The following is a 16,651-nucleotide window of genomic DNA, read 5'->3' on the forward strand; positions in this document are numbered from 1 at the left end:
CTTTCCACCCTACTCACGTGTCAATTTGTTTTCTAATTAATCCTACCACACTGTTTGACATAAATAAACATGTTCCTTAATTAAGACCCTTTCATTCACAAGGTTCGTTAAAACAACCTCTTTCCACAATATAATAATGCTAAAGACAAGATATATATAAAAAAGACTTTTATACAATAATCAATTTCATACAAGCTAAACCGGCTCTCTTATTCTTTTCCTTTATACTGTCGATGATCTAGAATTTGACCTTCCAGCCTCTACATGTTGGGCAAAACCCTACGGGACCATATAAGAATCAATTTCATACAAGCCAAACCGGCTCTCTTATTCTTTTCATTTATACTGCCAATGATCTAGAATTTGACCTTCCAGCCTCTACTTGTGGGCAAAACCCTACGGGACCATACACCTCATCATCGGCCGCTAGCGAGGACTTAAGGTGGCCTCTCGCCCCCTCAGGCTCCGTCGCTTGATCCTCTTGCTCCTCAAAGGGATGTCTACACACTAGGGTGGGCTAATTCACCACACTAGCTTGGGCCCTCAGAACTAGGTAGCATAACAATTACTCACCTCATTCTCCCAATGGTATGAGGGATACCATGGGCGAAACTTCGGGCCTTACTAACGTCTTCGCCATCCGGCTACACAAGCACACGAATGGGGTAGCGTCATCAAGGCAGGGAGAAGTTGTACATGTACCTTAATTTAACCAAGATAACAATCCATTTGCTCAACTAAACCATAGGACTAGAATCCATGTTACCTTCTTAAGAAAATTATCCTTACAAAGATTTTAGCATTTCAACTTGAGATTACGATGATAAGACATTCTTTATTAAGGCATATGTTGTTGTTTAAAAGAATACAAACTTTAACTAGTAAATCAATCAAACACATCACTATTAAAACAATTAATAGAGAAGCCATGACCATACCTGAACCCCTAAGGATGATATATAATTGAAAAACAATATATATATATATATACCTTATAGAAATTTATCATTTATCGTTGTCATTAATAAGAGTTTTAGAACTTGATATATGAGAATAGAGAGTCTTCTAATACCTTCTCTTACGATTGAAATCATTCGATCATCCCCAAGCTTTATCTCCACTTACTCGTACTTTGATTTTTCTCTCTTTCGACCCCCGAAGGTCTATGGCAAAGTAGCCTTCTCTTGCAGGGCTATGACATACTATTCTTTCTTTAAAAGAAAAGCTATGGAGTATTAGTCTCTTCCTCATAAAGATCATAGCAATCTAGCTTTCTTTTCTAAGAGATTAGATAAGAATGAAGGGATATATGTATCTCAAGGTCTAGAATCACCTGCTATCTACTAGCTGCATTCTTACAGTTTCTTTATGTAGAGTGTAAGATTCCTCCCCAGCCTCTCAAGATGTCCAGCATCTTCCCTTATAATCAAATCCCTCTTCAGAAATAAAAAAGATCTTGTTTCTACCAATTTTGGCCTAGAGAGAGAAAATTCTCTAGAGAGAGAATATTCAAATTTTAAAAGTTACATTTTCATTCATGCATAGAAAGATGCATATTGATTAATTTTTATAAAAGAATGATTTTCAATAGAATTAAATTCTATGTATAGAAAGATACATATTGATAAATATTTTTATTATGAAAGTGTTACTTTCTTCATTATGGATTTTTATGTATAAAATAATGCATAAAAGTATTTAATTATAAAGGAGTTACTTTCATCATATTGATTTTTATGCATAAAAGTATGCATAAAAGAATATTTTTTTTATCATAAATGATTTTTATGCATAAACATATGCATAAAAGATTTTTTTAACATTAAAAGTGTGATTTTTATCATAAATGATTTTTATGCATAAATGGGTGCATAAAAGATATTTTTTATATTAAAAGTGTGATTTTTATCATAAATAATTTTTATGCATAAACATGTGCATAAAAGATATTTTTTTATATTAAAAGTGTGATTTTTATCATAAATGATTTTTATGCATAAACATATGCATAAAAGATATTTTTTAATATTAAAAGTGTGATTTTCATCATAAATGATTTTTATGCATAAATGGGTGCATAAAAGATATTTTTATATTAAAAGTGTTATTTTCATCATAAATGATTTTTATGCATAAAAGATATTTTTTTATATTAAAAGTGTGATTTTTATCATAAATAATTTTTATGCATAAACATATGCATAAAAGAAATTCTTTTATATTAAAAGAGTAAATGATTTGTATGCATAAACATATGCATAAAAGAAATTCTTTCATGTTAAAAGAGTGATTTTCATCTCATAAATGATTTTTATGATGATAAAAGTGTGACTTTCATCAGAATTGGATTTTATGCATAATTAAATGTATATAGAATCTTTATAATTAAATAAGAGTTCTCCTTAATCCTCTGTTAATTTTCGTAAAAATTGGAAAAATGAATAAGCAGATAATATGTGAGAGGAAATCCTATCGTTTCATATTCACTAAGATGGGAATGAGAAAATTCAAATAAACTATCGAAGTCGGAGATCGAGATAAATGATTATTTTATTCCTCATAGGAAATTCATGTTTTAGAAATCTGTAAGCAAATATTTGACGAACGAAATTTAGAAAAAGAGAAATTGAAATATTACCTTTCGAGAAAGATAGTTTAGGAAGAACCTTTCCAGACCCAAACTCTGATTCAGATTATTGACCAAGACCTAATTCCTTCATCAGTTTCAATCAATGACGATGTGCCCAGTTCAGATGCTCTCAAATCCCCCACCGAATCTGAAACTAAGTTAAGACTTTTGATTTTGATCTAAGGATCAAGTTAGCAGAATTTGAGGAATTCTATCTGGAATTTAGACCTGGATCTAGAAGTATTGGGATACAGATTTAAGATTTATTCACGGTATTTAAACAAAATCAAAACTGTAAACTTGCATAGAAATCCTATTTTCTTAAAGGACTGTCTTACGCCAGAATGCTGGGGAGGGAGCATTTGGCATATGTGTTTAACTAAGGGAAGTTCGGTTGCAACAGCTGGCGGGGAGTGTTCAAGGGACAGCTCACGCGGCAAAAACCTGCCCAAGTCTTGACCAGCCTGGGTATGGTAAAAAATTGTGTGTTTTCGGTACGATGGGCGAGGGCCGACGAAGCGGTCCCTGAGTAAAGTGCCAGGACACCTAAGGAGGATCCTGGAGGGTTCTGACCAGGTAATGCACGGGCTCGCGGTGCTTACTGGATCTCGTTGCTGACCAGCTGGTCCAAACGGAGAGTCCAGAGTGGTACTATTTTTGTGAAACAAGGGATTGAAAGGAAATTTTGAATTATGAAATCTGTGATCATATCTGGTTTGTCAATGGATTATTTTTATATTAAAGTTTTAAAGAGGAGTGTGTGCGTATCTGTTTTCTAAAGCTAAAGTTAAGAAAGGAGTGAGTACTGTTCTACCAATTCCAGTGGTGGCAGGGTGGTGGCTAACCCATGGGCCGGATAGGGAGGCTCAGTGGAGTTTTAATAATCAAACTGAAAAATTTTAGGATTACGCTAGGATTCGAGTAGCTAGTTAATTCCTTGATAAATTTCTCAATTGAGTAGATCAACGGCTGTGCCTAATCTTGATTAGGAAAAAAGTGTTGAAATTACTCAGATGATCAAATTATATCAGTGATAGTTTCCTTCTATCTGGTTTATTCAGGTGAAGGATAGTTTAGAACTGATCTCGTTAGAAAAAATCGTTAAGAAAATGCAAAAAGGTGGAATCGTCCCCGCTTTCCGAGCATGGGAAATTTTCCCGGTTTCGGTTTTTGGAGTGACCACCAGCCTAGTCTCATGCCCGGACATTCGAGGCGAGGCCTCGAGTGAGAAACCCTGCCCCGCGCATGAGGGGGCTGCTTCCGCTATCAGCTACCGGGAGTCCGGTGCACGGAGGGGGGCAGAGGGATCTCACAATTGGTATCAGAGCAGAAATTGCCTAAATTGTTAATAGAAATCTGGGAAAGAAATGTTTTTCACTTGTTAATACTATGAGAATGAACTTCAAAAATTGAAAACTTATAAATTGAATTTGAAATTTATAGATGGACACCCCGAACCTATCTGGAATTCCTGGACTCTCTCAGAGTCAAGATATGATAGCTTTTGCATTTGATCACCTTGACAATTCTACTATGACTCGAATGAGCAGAGTGAGACTCGCTCGCCATTTTGAGAGTCTTTACTTTCCTGATCCTCTTGAGCGACGTCGGTATATGTGGTTCAATGGAGGACGGTGTATTAATATCAATACTAGTCACAGCGTCAGAGGCTCAGGGAAAATATTTCCCTGGCCATGATTCTGATAAGACTAGGGCTTGTTCAGCATGTTCAACTCTTTGATCATTCTACTCTTGTTTGCAGCAAGAGTGGCCACCAAATTCACTTGGAGAGGATTAGGCCACCAAATTCACTTGGAGAGGATTAGGCCAAAAAAGAATTGAATTATCAAGAAATTCAATGTTAAATGGCTCAAGACAGAAGTAGAGTACATTAAGCTTTTACAAAGGGGGCTTCTATTTATAGAAAAAAGTGAAACTCTAACCAAGCAAACTGATTCTAGAATTTTCCAGATCAGTTTGGTCACTTTTTAGGTCAGTTTAGCTTACTTTTTGGATCTAGTTGAAACAGGAGAGAGGAGAGATAAAAATATCTCATTATTTTTTAGTTTAAAATTCATCCACACATGTGAAATAGGCGCCTCCTTCATGAGGGGAATTCCCCACAGTGAGGTATCAAAAATGCATCATTTCCTCTAAATATCTCTTCTTTTTTAACTAATAAACCTTGTCCTTAGTAGTCAACTCTTCATCTTATGTAAGTATTTACTCATTTTTGGAAGATTTTCTTTTATTCTTCAATTTATCTCCTCCCTACATTTGAATTAATCTTATTGGTCCATAGAAACCTTAATCCAAAATTTTTAGAAGATCTAGACCCTCAAGATAAGGTCCTTTTTACCTATTTTCAATTAATTCCAATTGCACATTGGAAAGTTCTTTTTGAATTTCTATTTCAAGAGAATTTAGTTTAATAAGAAAGGATATTTTTCCATCCAAATATATCTAAAAACTGAGTTATCTCTCTCTAGAATATTTTCTCTCTCTAGGCCAAAACAGGTAGAAACAAGATCTTTTATTATTCTAAAAAGGGGATTGATTATAGGGGAAGAAACTGGACATCTTGAGGGGCTGGGGAGGAATCTTACATTCTCTCCCACTTGAAAAACGCGAGATGTCCTCATCTCGCAAGGTGGAATATGATCTCTTTCATCTTCTTCTTCGTCTTCAATTACTTCCAGCGTTACTGCCTTGGAAGTGGACAGCCGATTCGGAAATATCTATCTTTGCCTTCCCCTTTTCTGAGGTAGAGGTCTTGCATTACTTTGGATTGAGACTGCGGGTTGGTTAGAGGATCTACCTCTGGGATTTTTTTTTATTTCGACGGATTGAAACCTGATTACTCTTAAAGGAAGGAGCTGGAGTCTCGAATCTTAAAGGAAGGAGCTGGAGTCTGGAATCTTAAAGGAAGGAGCTGGAGTCTGGAATCTTGATCCCTGATTTCCCTGCTCCAAAAACTTTGATCCAAAAGGTGTTGGGCAATCCATACTTTGATGTCCAAATCCTTGATAGTTATAGCATTTCACTCCCTTATTCAAGGGTGGAACTTCTGAAGTTGAATTCCAGGGGATTGAGTTACGGGAAAAGGACATTTCTTCCATTCTGGAACTTCCCATGTCTTGGGCTTGACCCTGATATCTTTTAGGCGGCGGAAGGTTGGAATCACCTTCTGGAATTAAAAACTTTTGAAAGGTGATGGTACTGGCTTCGGCGGGACTTTGACATCAAAGGCCTTGGTGAAATTCTTCGCTATCCACACTACTTCAGCCATGGAAACTGGCTTGGCATTCTTCACCAAGGTATTCAAATGTTCGTTCAGTCCCCAAATGAACCTGGCCATCAACTGTTCTTCATCCAGCACTGGCAAGAATTTGAGGAGGAGAGCGAACGCTTTGGTGATATAATTCAATAGTTCTACTCCCCTGGGTTAACTCTAAGAATTTGTTCATCTTTGTTTCCAAAAAGTCGGGAGGACAGAACCTCATTCTTAGGTAATTTTTGAGATCATTCCATGTCTGGGTATTTAGATCTAGACGGTTTGTCTCGCAGTGGTTTCTCCATGCCACTTTGGCTATTTCTACTATCTTCAGTCTTGCAAGAGCCATTTTTCTCTTCTCATTGTATGCGGTGACATCGAAGTACTCTTCCATTACTTCGATTCACTTTTCCACAGCCTTACCCAAGTTTTCTCCTTCACCCTTGAAAGGTCCAGGCTACGATCTATGAAGAGTTTTACAAACATCCAAGTCGAGCTCTTCCTCGTTGAGTTGGGGGTTATCATTTCTACCACGACGACCTCGATCCATGCTCCTATCAATACAAACATCCAAGTCGAGCTCTTCCTCGTTGAGTTGGGGGTTATCCTTTCTACCACGACGACCTCGATCCATGCTCCTATCAATACAAAAATTCTTGTTAAGTCCCTTTATTTATGATTCAATTCCGATTTTAGATTCAACTTATTCTGGGGTTCTTTAGATTGGTCAGTTCCTCACAGAATCATGGGATAATTATATTCATATAGAACTCATTATCGGATAACAATTGATTCAGAACATCTCATTCATATCTTTAACACAATAATAGTCCATTAGACCAAAATTTCCATCTGAACAGTCCTCCATGAGGATTTCAATTATATAGATTTTTTTATTTTTTATTTTTTGTCATCCCTTAACTTGATCCACTGGGTCAAGTGTTAACAGTAGCAATTTGTCTCAGCATAATCCACTAATCTCATAGTGATTTGCTGAAGTCATTATCGTCATTCGAGTTATGAACATCATCACAAGGACTCGTCCCATTCATCCTCATTGTGGTTTGCTGAAGTCATTATCGTCATTCGAGTTATGAACATCATCACAAGGACTCGTCCCATTCATCCTCATTGTGGTTTTGTTTAGCTTATTACATTTCAACCAAAATTCAAGAATCATCATTTTTCAATCAGAATCCAAATCAATTCATCACTTCTCAACCGGAATTTTAAAATCATATCAACCACATTTGAATTCATCATCTGGATAGCATTTTTGCTTATAATTTCAAGATCTTTGATTTACTCATACACACTGCCAGTAAAGAGCTGCAGTTATACCCCCTCGGTATATAAGGGTAGTCACGGTCCTTGGAATTATAAGGTAAATACCATCATGTCTAGGCCTCAAGCAAGTCAAGGATTCCATATAATTGCAGTACTTCCATCTGAAGACCCAATTACCAATTTATGAATTTCAGTATGAATAACAATTGGTATGAATTTCATCACACAATTTCAACCTTTTACTGCTACTTCATCAATTTTTGACATTTTTGGCTTCTCAGTTGATCCACTTTAGACAATTTTGCTCTGATACCAGCTGTAAGATCCCTATCCCCACCGTGCAACAAATTCAGGAGTGCTAGCAATGGAAGTAGCACTTCTTGCGTGGAGAAATGTCCCACACTCGGGGCCTCGCCCATGGATATCCGGACAAGAGACTAATCCATCGATTCTTCCAAAACTGAACCTGGAAAAACTTCCCTTGCCCGAAAAGCTCGGGCGATTCCTCCAGGATAAATTTTTCTCTAACATAGTCAAAAGCCTTAACTAACTGAACTGATCTGACCAAACCCGTAAGTCCCATAGTCAGATTAGGGAAAGATTGCACTTGGATCATAGAGACCAACACTTTTTTTCTCATTGAGAGGCACAGCCATTGATTCTTTTCCATAGAACAATTTTTGTCCGGGATTTACTTCATCTAACGTACCATAATAGAATTGAGTCTCAATTTAGGGATCCATCAGTCTTGCCTAACCCCATCAAACCCATGGGTTAGAACCACCCAACCACTATAGTGATGGGATCTAATTAGGAATTTGGTTAGGTTTTGTCCCGGGTACCAGGGAAAAGAGTTCCAGGACCCCTATGCAAACTTAAAACTAGTCATGTGACCACTTACACACCCAATATGAAATTGCCTTTTTCACAGATTCAAATGTCTTTAAAATAATCATTTAATGAAATCATAGTTACTGATCATAATCCTCCAAAAATTTCCAGTTGAATTCTAATTTCCAATCATTCCTTCCTCAGTGTACCTATGGCATCATTGGCAACCAGAACGCTCACCACCTATCCACTCAGGGGTCTTTGCGATGGTTCCTAGCTCATAGTACTTGGCAATATTCACATATCAAAATGGAATCTTCATTGAAGATTAGCAAGATCAACAACAAACAGATCCATATGGACTCATCCGTTGAGGACTAGCAAGGTCAATCAACCAGATCCATGCCCGAATTTAGAAAACAACTCTTACTCCTTGTTCAAATATCTTCAACGATGCACGTGTGGGTATCGTCGCAACCCAGAGCCTGAGCACCCTCTAGGATCCTTCGCAGGTGACCTAGCGCTTCACTCATAGGCCGCTTCCTTGGTCCCTCATCCACCGTACCGGAAACTCACCATTTTAATCGTGGTCAAGACCTCGACTGACCTTGCTACGCGAGACGTCCTCCAATGACTCTCCGTCTCAAACAATTCAAAAATACAGTTTCTATAATGAACTCTCGTCTTTCATCTCATCACATCTTTCCTCAATTTATCCTCATCAGATCTCATCCACTTGCATCTACCCATATCCACATCTCATCACATCACATTCATTCACATCTCATCCATTCAGACCACATCACATATCACATCACATTCACTCACATCTCATCCATTAAGACCACATCACATATCACATTCACTCACATCTCATCCCATTCACTCACATCTCATCTCATTCATTAAGACCACATCACATTCACTCACATCTCATCCATTAAGACCACATCACATTCACTCACATCACATCTCATTCACTCATATCACATCTCATTCATTCACATCTATCCCGATTCACTCACATCTCATCCATTAAGACCACATCACATTCACTCACATTTCATCTCATTCACTCACATCTCATCTCATCCATTCAAACCACATCCCATTCACTCACATCTCATCCATTAAGACCACATCACATTCACTCTCACATCACATCTCATTCATTCACATCTATCCCGATTCACATCACATCTCATTCATTCACATCTATCCCGATTCACATCCCATCACATCACATTCATTCATATCTGTCACATTCACTTTCATTCATATCCATCACATTCATTCTCATCACCATTATATCCCATCACTTCTATCCACATCATATCTCATTCATACACATCTCATCTCATTCATCCACATCCATCTAATCGTTCACATGTACGACTACTCGCATCTATCCATACATTCATATCTATCACTTCACATCCACATATATTCATGTCACATCTCATCTCTTTACATCACATCACATTCTTTCACATACACATCTACATCCATTCTTTCACATACATCCATTCTTTCACATACATCCACATTCTTTCACATACACATCACATCACATTCTTTCACATACACATCCACATCCATTCTTTCACATACTCATTCACATCCATTCTTCTCATACTCATTCACATCCATTCTTCACATACACATCCTTATCCATTCTTTCCCATACTCATTCACATCCATTCTTCACATACACATCCTTATCCATTCTTTCCCATACTCATTCACATCCATTCTTCACATACACAGTCACTCACATCTCATATCTTTCATTTTCATTCTGATTCACATGACATCACATCTCATCCATTCATTCAGATTTATTCACATCACATCTCATCACCTCACATCTCATCACCTCTATTCACATCACATCCATCCATCCATTCATTCCCATCTATGTGATTCACATCACATCTTATCATATCTATTCACCTCACATTCTCATCATCTCTATTCACATCACATCCATCCATTCATTTATTCCCATCTATCTGATTCACATCACATCTCACATCTATTCACATCATATCTCATCACCTCTATTCACATCTATTCACATCACATCTATTCACCTCACATCTCATCACCTCTATTCACATCACATCCATCCATCCATCCATTCACATCACATCTATTTACCTCTCATCTCATCACCTCTATTCACATCCACCCATCCATCCATTCATCTCATCACCTCTATTCACATCACACCCATCCATCCATTCATTCACATCCATCTAATTCACATCACATCCATTCATCCATTTGCATCTATCTAATTAACATCACATCCATCCATCCATTCGCATCTATCTAATTCACATCACATTCTCATCATCTCTATTCACATCACATCCATCCATTCAGTCATCATCTGATTCAGATCTTATCTCATCACATCTATTCACCTCATATTCTCATCACTTCTATTCACAGAATTTAAACATAGCATTTAAGAGGATTCTAACTTTTGATATAAAGATTCTTTACGCATCTATTTATGCATAATTCAATTTTAAGGAAAATAACACTTTTGAAATAAAATTAAATCCTTTATGCATCTTCTTATGCATAAATTCAATTTTAATGAGAATAACTCTTTTGAAATAAAAATAAATCTTTTATGCATCTTTCTATACATAAATTCAATTTTAATGAGAATAACACTTTTGAAATAGAAATAAATCTTTTATGCATCTTTCTATGCATAAATTCAATTTTAATGAGAATGACACTTTTGAAATAAAAATGAATCTTTTATGCATCTTTCTATGCAAAAATAAATCTTTTTTGCATCTTTCTATGCAAAAATTCAAATTTAATAAGAATGACACTATTGAAATAAAAATAATTCTTTTATGCATCTTTCTATGCATAAATTCAATTTTAATGAGAATAGAACTTTTGATATAAAAATAAATCTTTTATTAAGAGACTAAGGTTATGTAGAAGGGTGAGAGAAGGGTGTGAGTGTGAATGGACTTGAGGTCTACTTGTTCACCTATTTAAAGGTGAGGCCATGAGGCATTTTGCATGAGAGCAAGGCCTAGTTGTATGCATAAGCAACTTAATAAGCAAGAGTTCTTTCTTGTATTTTGTGAGTCCCTCTCCTCCATACACTTGATCTATCATGAGCACCACGTTTCTCATCATGGTATCAGAGCTTAGGTGAGTTCAAACTTTGTGGTGTAAAGAATAGGTCAAAATTATCCATTTTTTGCTCATCTCCTTTGTGTGGAGCACAATTTACTGCCCTTGGAGGCCTTCCACAGTCGTGTTCATCTCTCCACGACCTTCTCATGAAAGATGAAGATAAGCTCTAGGCGTTCACATTCGTACGGTCAATTTCATGAATCTTCTCTGTGTCGCTGCGGCATTACAGTCTGAGTGACCCGCCAGCTGTAGCACTGGCCGTACAATAATTAAGCGCCTCTAAGCCACCATTTGGTATGGTTCCTTAGGGCTATAGTAGTCCATGAAGTGGACACCCTACAGCTCTGATTTGAGCCCAAATGGAGTATCGACGCGACGGCTGTAGACAAAATACCAGGGCAGCCTTCATTTTCTTACCTCAAGCTCTCCATTAAAGCTTATTTTTTGGGTTTTTGCTCTCTCTAATCATCTCTCCCTTCCACTAATCACTCAAGTGTGAGAGTGCATTAGTATTTCTGGTTCTAATCTTGATTTTGAAGTGTTTTCCATCTACATGAGATAGCCATAAACCTCATACCTGTCAAGCTTCAACACCGACATCAAGTTTTAAGCTTTCAAAGTGATTAAAGTGTGCTTCTAAGCACTAATTGTGTTGTTTAACACTAATCACTCTATTAATCCAACAAAGGGAGGTTATCTTAAAGTGTTTTTAAACACTCATAGTGTTATTAAACACTAATGGTGATGAGTTAATCACCAAAATAAGTATTATTTTACACTAAAAATGTGCTTTTTAGCACTATTTGTGTTTTATACACATAAATGGTGATATTAATCATCAACTAAAGTGTTGCTAAACACTAAGGTGGTCTTAATCATCAAAGGAGGAGGTCATCTACATTACGGAGGCTCTTCTTCATCAACATGGAGGCTGAGCACACACCATAAGTGCTACATTTCAAGCCTTCATCAACAACCGCTTCTTCCAAAGACGAATGGTGCAACCATGAATCAATTGCCTTCATCTCATGAGCTAAAGAGGCTGAAGATTTTTGGTTTTTTCATCATCAAACTCAGATTTTTGATGGGTTTTAAACTTGAACACATGTACACTAAGTGTTCATTTACAATGTTTATGTGTATTACCCTTGAGGCCCTTGTTTGTAAGAGGCATAGGCATGCCATAAGCCATATGTTCTCGTTTCCCAAGCCCAAGGCACTTCATTCCGCTGCATATTCTGATTTTTCATCGTATAAGATGAGTTGTAACAATGAGCATAGAATCCCTAAGTGCTCTACCTTGTTGGATGTCATGATTTTAAGCATTTTTTGGCATTACTTTTGTAAGAGGCATTGGCAACATTATGAGCCATGTCTTCTCCTTCTTAAGCCAAAGATGATAAAACCTATTTGTTTGAGTATTTACCTCAACAATTTACTCACTTTCACTAAGCTTGAATCTTCAAACCCTAATGGGTATCTTGTAACTAACATGCATAAAAGCTATTGTAATTGTGGAGTAGACACTGCCCTTGACCAATGCATAAGGCAAGTGGTAAGACCCTCCCTTTTCCTTCCCCATTTAAATCTACCTCATCACTCATGGAGGAGATATGGTATTCAAGGAAGCATAAAGCATGTTGGAGGACCATCTAAAAGCAAACCATTTAAGCAAGGGTGGCAGCCTTGTCATGATCATTGTGTGAGAATGGTCAAGGTGGAAAGCATATGGTGGAAGCAATGGCATGTATGTCTCAACCATGTCATCTACAAGAAGCCAAGCAAACACAAAGAGTGGGGTGCACCATCATCGCGGTGTACATCTTCATCGACAACAAATAAAGACTTAGATGGCATCAATGTAATAGTCTCTAAGGCTCTAGGAACACATTTGTAAATCCTAGATTACCACACCTATATTCCAAGCCTTGTATGCCTAATGTTATAAAGGCACCTTATGTCCAATACCACCTATTCCATCCTTCCATAGTTGGTATTGAGGGGGGGTCATTAAGAGACTACATTAGGGGAAGGTTGAGGTCTATAGGGGCCCTTTAAGCTGCCATATTATGATTTTAATGACTTTTTGTTAAAACGTTAAGTTTCTTTGACTTTAGATACCTTCTTGTTCTTCAAACGGCTACTGAGTTTGAATTTCAAAGTTTCCCGCCAAAATTGAATTTGAAATCGAGTGAGCAAAACTATATCATGTGACATATCTATGGAAAGAGCTCGACGAGTAGATTCTGGATCTGTAATCTCCGATAAATTTTGAGCTTATATGTAAAAGTTATGGACGTCCGAAATTTCAAAAACTTTCCCCCCCACTTTTTGGAAATGAAAAGTACAAAAAGGCATCTTCTAGAGAATCTTTTGACCACCTTTAATCACCCAACATTTTTGTATACATGGCATCACACGATTGGCTCTTTTCCTTAATAACCTTTTAATCACATGGCATCTTAAAGGGCCCCTATAGACCTCAACCTTCCCCTAATGAGGTTATGTAGAAGGGTGAGAGAAGGGTGTGAGTGTGAATGGACTTGAGGTCCACTTGTTCACCTATTTAAAGGTGAGGCCATGAGGCATTTTGCATGAGAGCAAGGCCTAGTTGTATGCATAAGCAACTTAATAAGCAAGAGTTCTTTCTTGTATTTTGTGAGTCCCTCTCCTCCATACACTTGATCTATCATGAGCACCACGTTTCTCATCATCTTTTAGAATGCACAAACGGAGGGAATTACTCTTTCAGAATAACCTAATGATAAACTTTAGTTCCACAAAATTTAAGAAAATTTTGCCATAACCTCCTTTGTATGGCTGACCATTTCTCAATTTTATCATTCAATTTATGACTTCAATTAATCCAATTTGAATTCTAATATCTCTAATCTACTCCATTTTCCAAAAATCAAGAGAGAAACAATGAAAAGAGTTTAATCAATCTTTTAATTAAACTTTCTAGGATTGAGAAGGGCTGAATTGTAAAGAAGAGAAGGGGGTGGTCTTTCCATCAAGGCATAGCATCAGATTTTAATTTAGCATTTACAAAGCATAAAACTCGAGAAAACCATAGATTTAAAAATTCACAATAAGTAAGAATTAAGCTTACATGGAGATTGTAAGCTTTCCTTTGGCTTGAGGGATTCAGGGTTCTACTCTTGTTTGCAGCAAGAGTGGCCACCAAATTCACTTAGAGAGGATTAGGCCAAAAAACAATTGAATTATCAAGAAATTCAATGTTAAATGGCTCAGGACACAAGCAGAGTAACAGTGCATAAACACCATTAAGCTTTTACAAAGGGAGAGGCTTCTATTTATAGGAAAAAGTGAGCCTCTAACCAAGCAAACTGATTCTAGAATTTTCCAAATCAGTTTGGTCATTTTTTGACCATTTTTAGGTTAGTTTAGCTTACTTTTTGGATCTAGTTGAAACAGGAGAGAGGAGAGATAACACATGTGAAATAGGCACCTCCTTCATGAGGGAAATTCCCCACACTGAGGTGTCAAAAATACATCATTTCCTCTAAATATCCTTCTTTTTTAACTAATAAACCTTGTCCTTAGTCAACTGTTCATCTTATGTGAGTATTTAATCATTTTTGGGAGATTTTCTTTTATTCTTCAATTTATCTCCTCCTTACATTTTGATTAATCTTATTGGTCCATAGGAACCTTAATCCAAAATTTTTAGAAAATCTGGACCCTCAGGATAAGGTTCTTTTTACCTATTTTCAATTAATTCCAATTGCACATTGGAAAGTTATTTTTGAATTTTTGTTTTAGGGAAATTTAGTTTAATAAGAAAGGATATTTTTCTATCCAAATATATCTAAAAATTGAGTTACCTCTCTCTAGAACATTTTCTCTCTCTAAGCCAAAACAGGTAAAATTAAGATCTTTTATTATTCTGAAAAGGGGATTGATTACAGGGGAAGAAACTAGACATCTTGAGGGGATGGGGAGGAATCTTACATCAATGGATGGCCATCCAGATCTTTCCCAATTTTAGCAAATCTTAGCCATGGTTGGATCAAAAAAAGTCTTGAGTTTGTATTCATCCCCACAGGATTACAAAAGACATCGAAAATTTGCAATTACATACATTGATTCCTTGTCCACTTCTTATATTTACACACACACACACACAGAGAAAATCTCCCACTCCCACGTCTTCCCAATATAGGAATATGCAAAAAAAATGCACATACCTATTATTCGAGAAACCACAGATCTCATGCACATTTATTAGGTATGTTGGTATACATTGACCCAACCGGCTTAAAATTTACATCTCTACCATAGACCACAAAATTGAAGGCCTTCGTAATATGTTTGTACACCCTCTCTCTCTCTCTCTCTCTCTCTCTCTCTCTCTCTCTTTGCTTATTGAAAACACACACACACAAATTGTTAAGGAAATCCTACCTCAACGTGTATCGTGGGAAGTTTCCTATTCGCCAAGCTCGAAGCGCTCCACCGTAGCTGCTCGTCACACCGCCGACCTCCTGCACTTGTCACCCTGAGAGGCGGTTGCTCTAATCCAACGGGTGATGCAACCTCTCTCGCGAAGATTGTGTGGGATCTCCATGGGAGACGATCGTGTTGGTAGCCCTAATCACTCAAGCAAGAGGGAATAAGTGATTAGCACTAATCACTCCCAAACCCTAACCCTAAGCACACAACACACATGCTAGATTAGAGTTGCAAGAGAGAAGGAGAGAGAGCAAATTCCACTTTAATTGCAAAAATGAGAGAATGAGTTACAAACAAGAGAAATTGGCGTTTATAGTTCCAAATCTTTTCCCACTAGGCCGCCCCAGAGTAAGTGACCCGAGGCACCCCCCCAAAACATAGTTACAAGGCTTTTCTCTATGGTTTGGCCAACTGACCAGATCATGTTGTCTATCATTCGAATACTTGGCGTCTTTAGGGTGTTTCCCTCATCAAATGATGGGATTTACAATATATAGTGCCGATAGTTGTCATAGAAATGTGTTAACCAATATATGTGGTTAACATACTTCCCTTCTTCGTAAAGTTGATCGCATTCTCTTGATCGGTGAGGGGTTGTCAAGGCATGTGGGAAAGTTTCGCACTTGGTTGGTTCTCATGTCTCTGGAAATCAGAGGGGTTGGGGGAGTTAGTAAGATGGAAAGAAGTTAGTGGAGTACTGGCGATTAAGTATCCAGCTAGTCTGATGGTCTCTTATAAGTTTGCTTTTTTGTATGTGCCTAGTAGTACTCTTTATTTTGTTTTTGATGTTTTTTTTTGTCACCTTCTTTGCAGCGGGACATCCTCATGGGAGGAGTCAACAAAGGACTTGAATGAGTAGACTTGCTTGGGGGTGGTTACAAGATGAGGGTACTCACTTTCATTCACTCTCTCTAAAATTGGGACATTGATGCATCTCGGGCGGAGTACCTCAATCGTGATATCACCATCAATTAAAACAC

This window comes from Cibotium barometz, chromosome 4 (genome assembly GCF_041138505.1).
Source record: "Cibotium barometz isolate CiBa-2024 chromosome 4, ASM4113850v1, whole genome shotgun sequence".
Taxonomy (NCBI): Eukaryota; Viridiplantae; Streptophyta; class Polypodiopsida; order Cyatheales; family Cibotiaceae; genus Cibotium; species Cibotium barometz.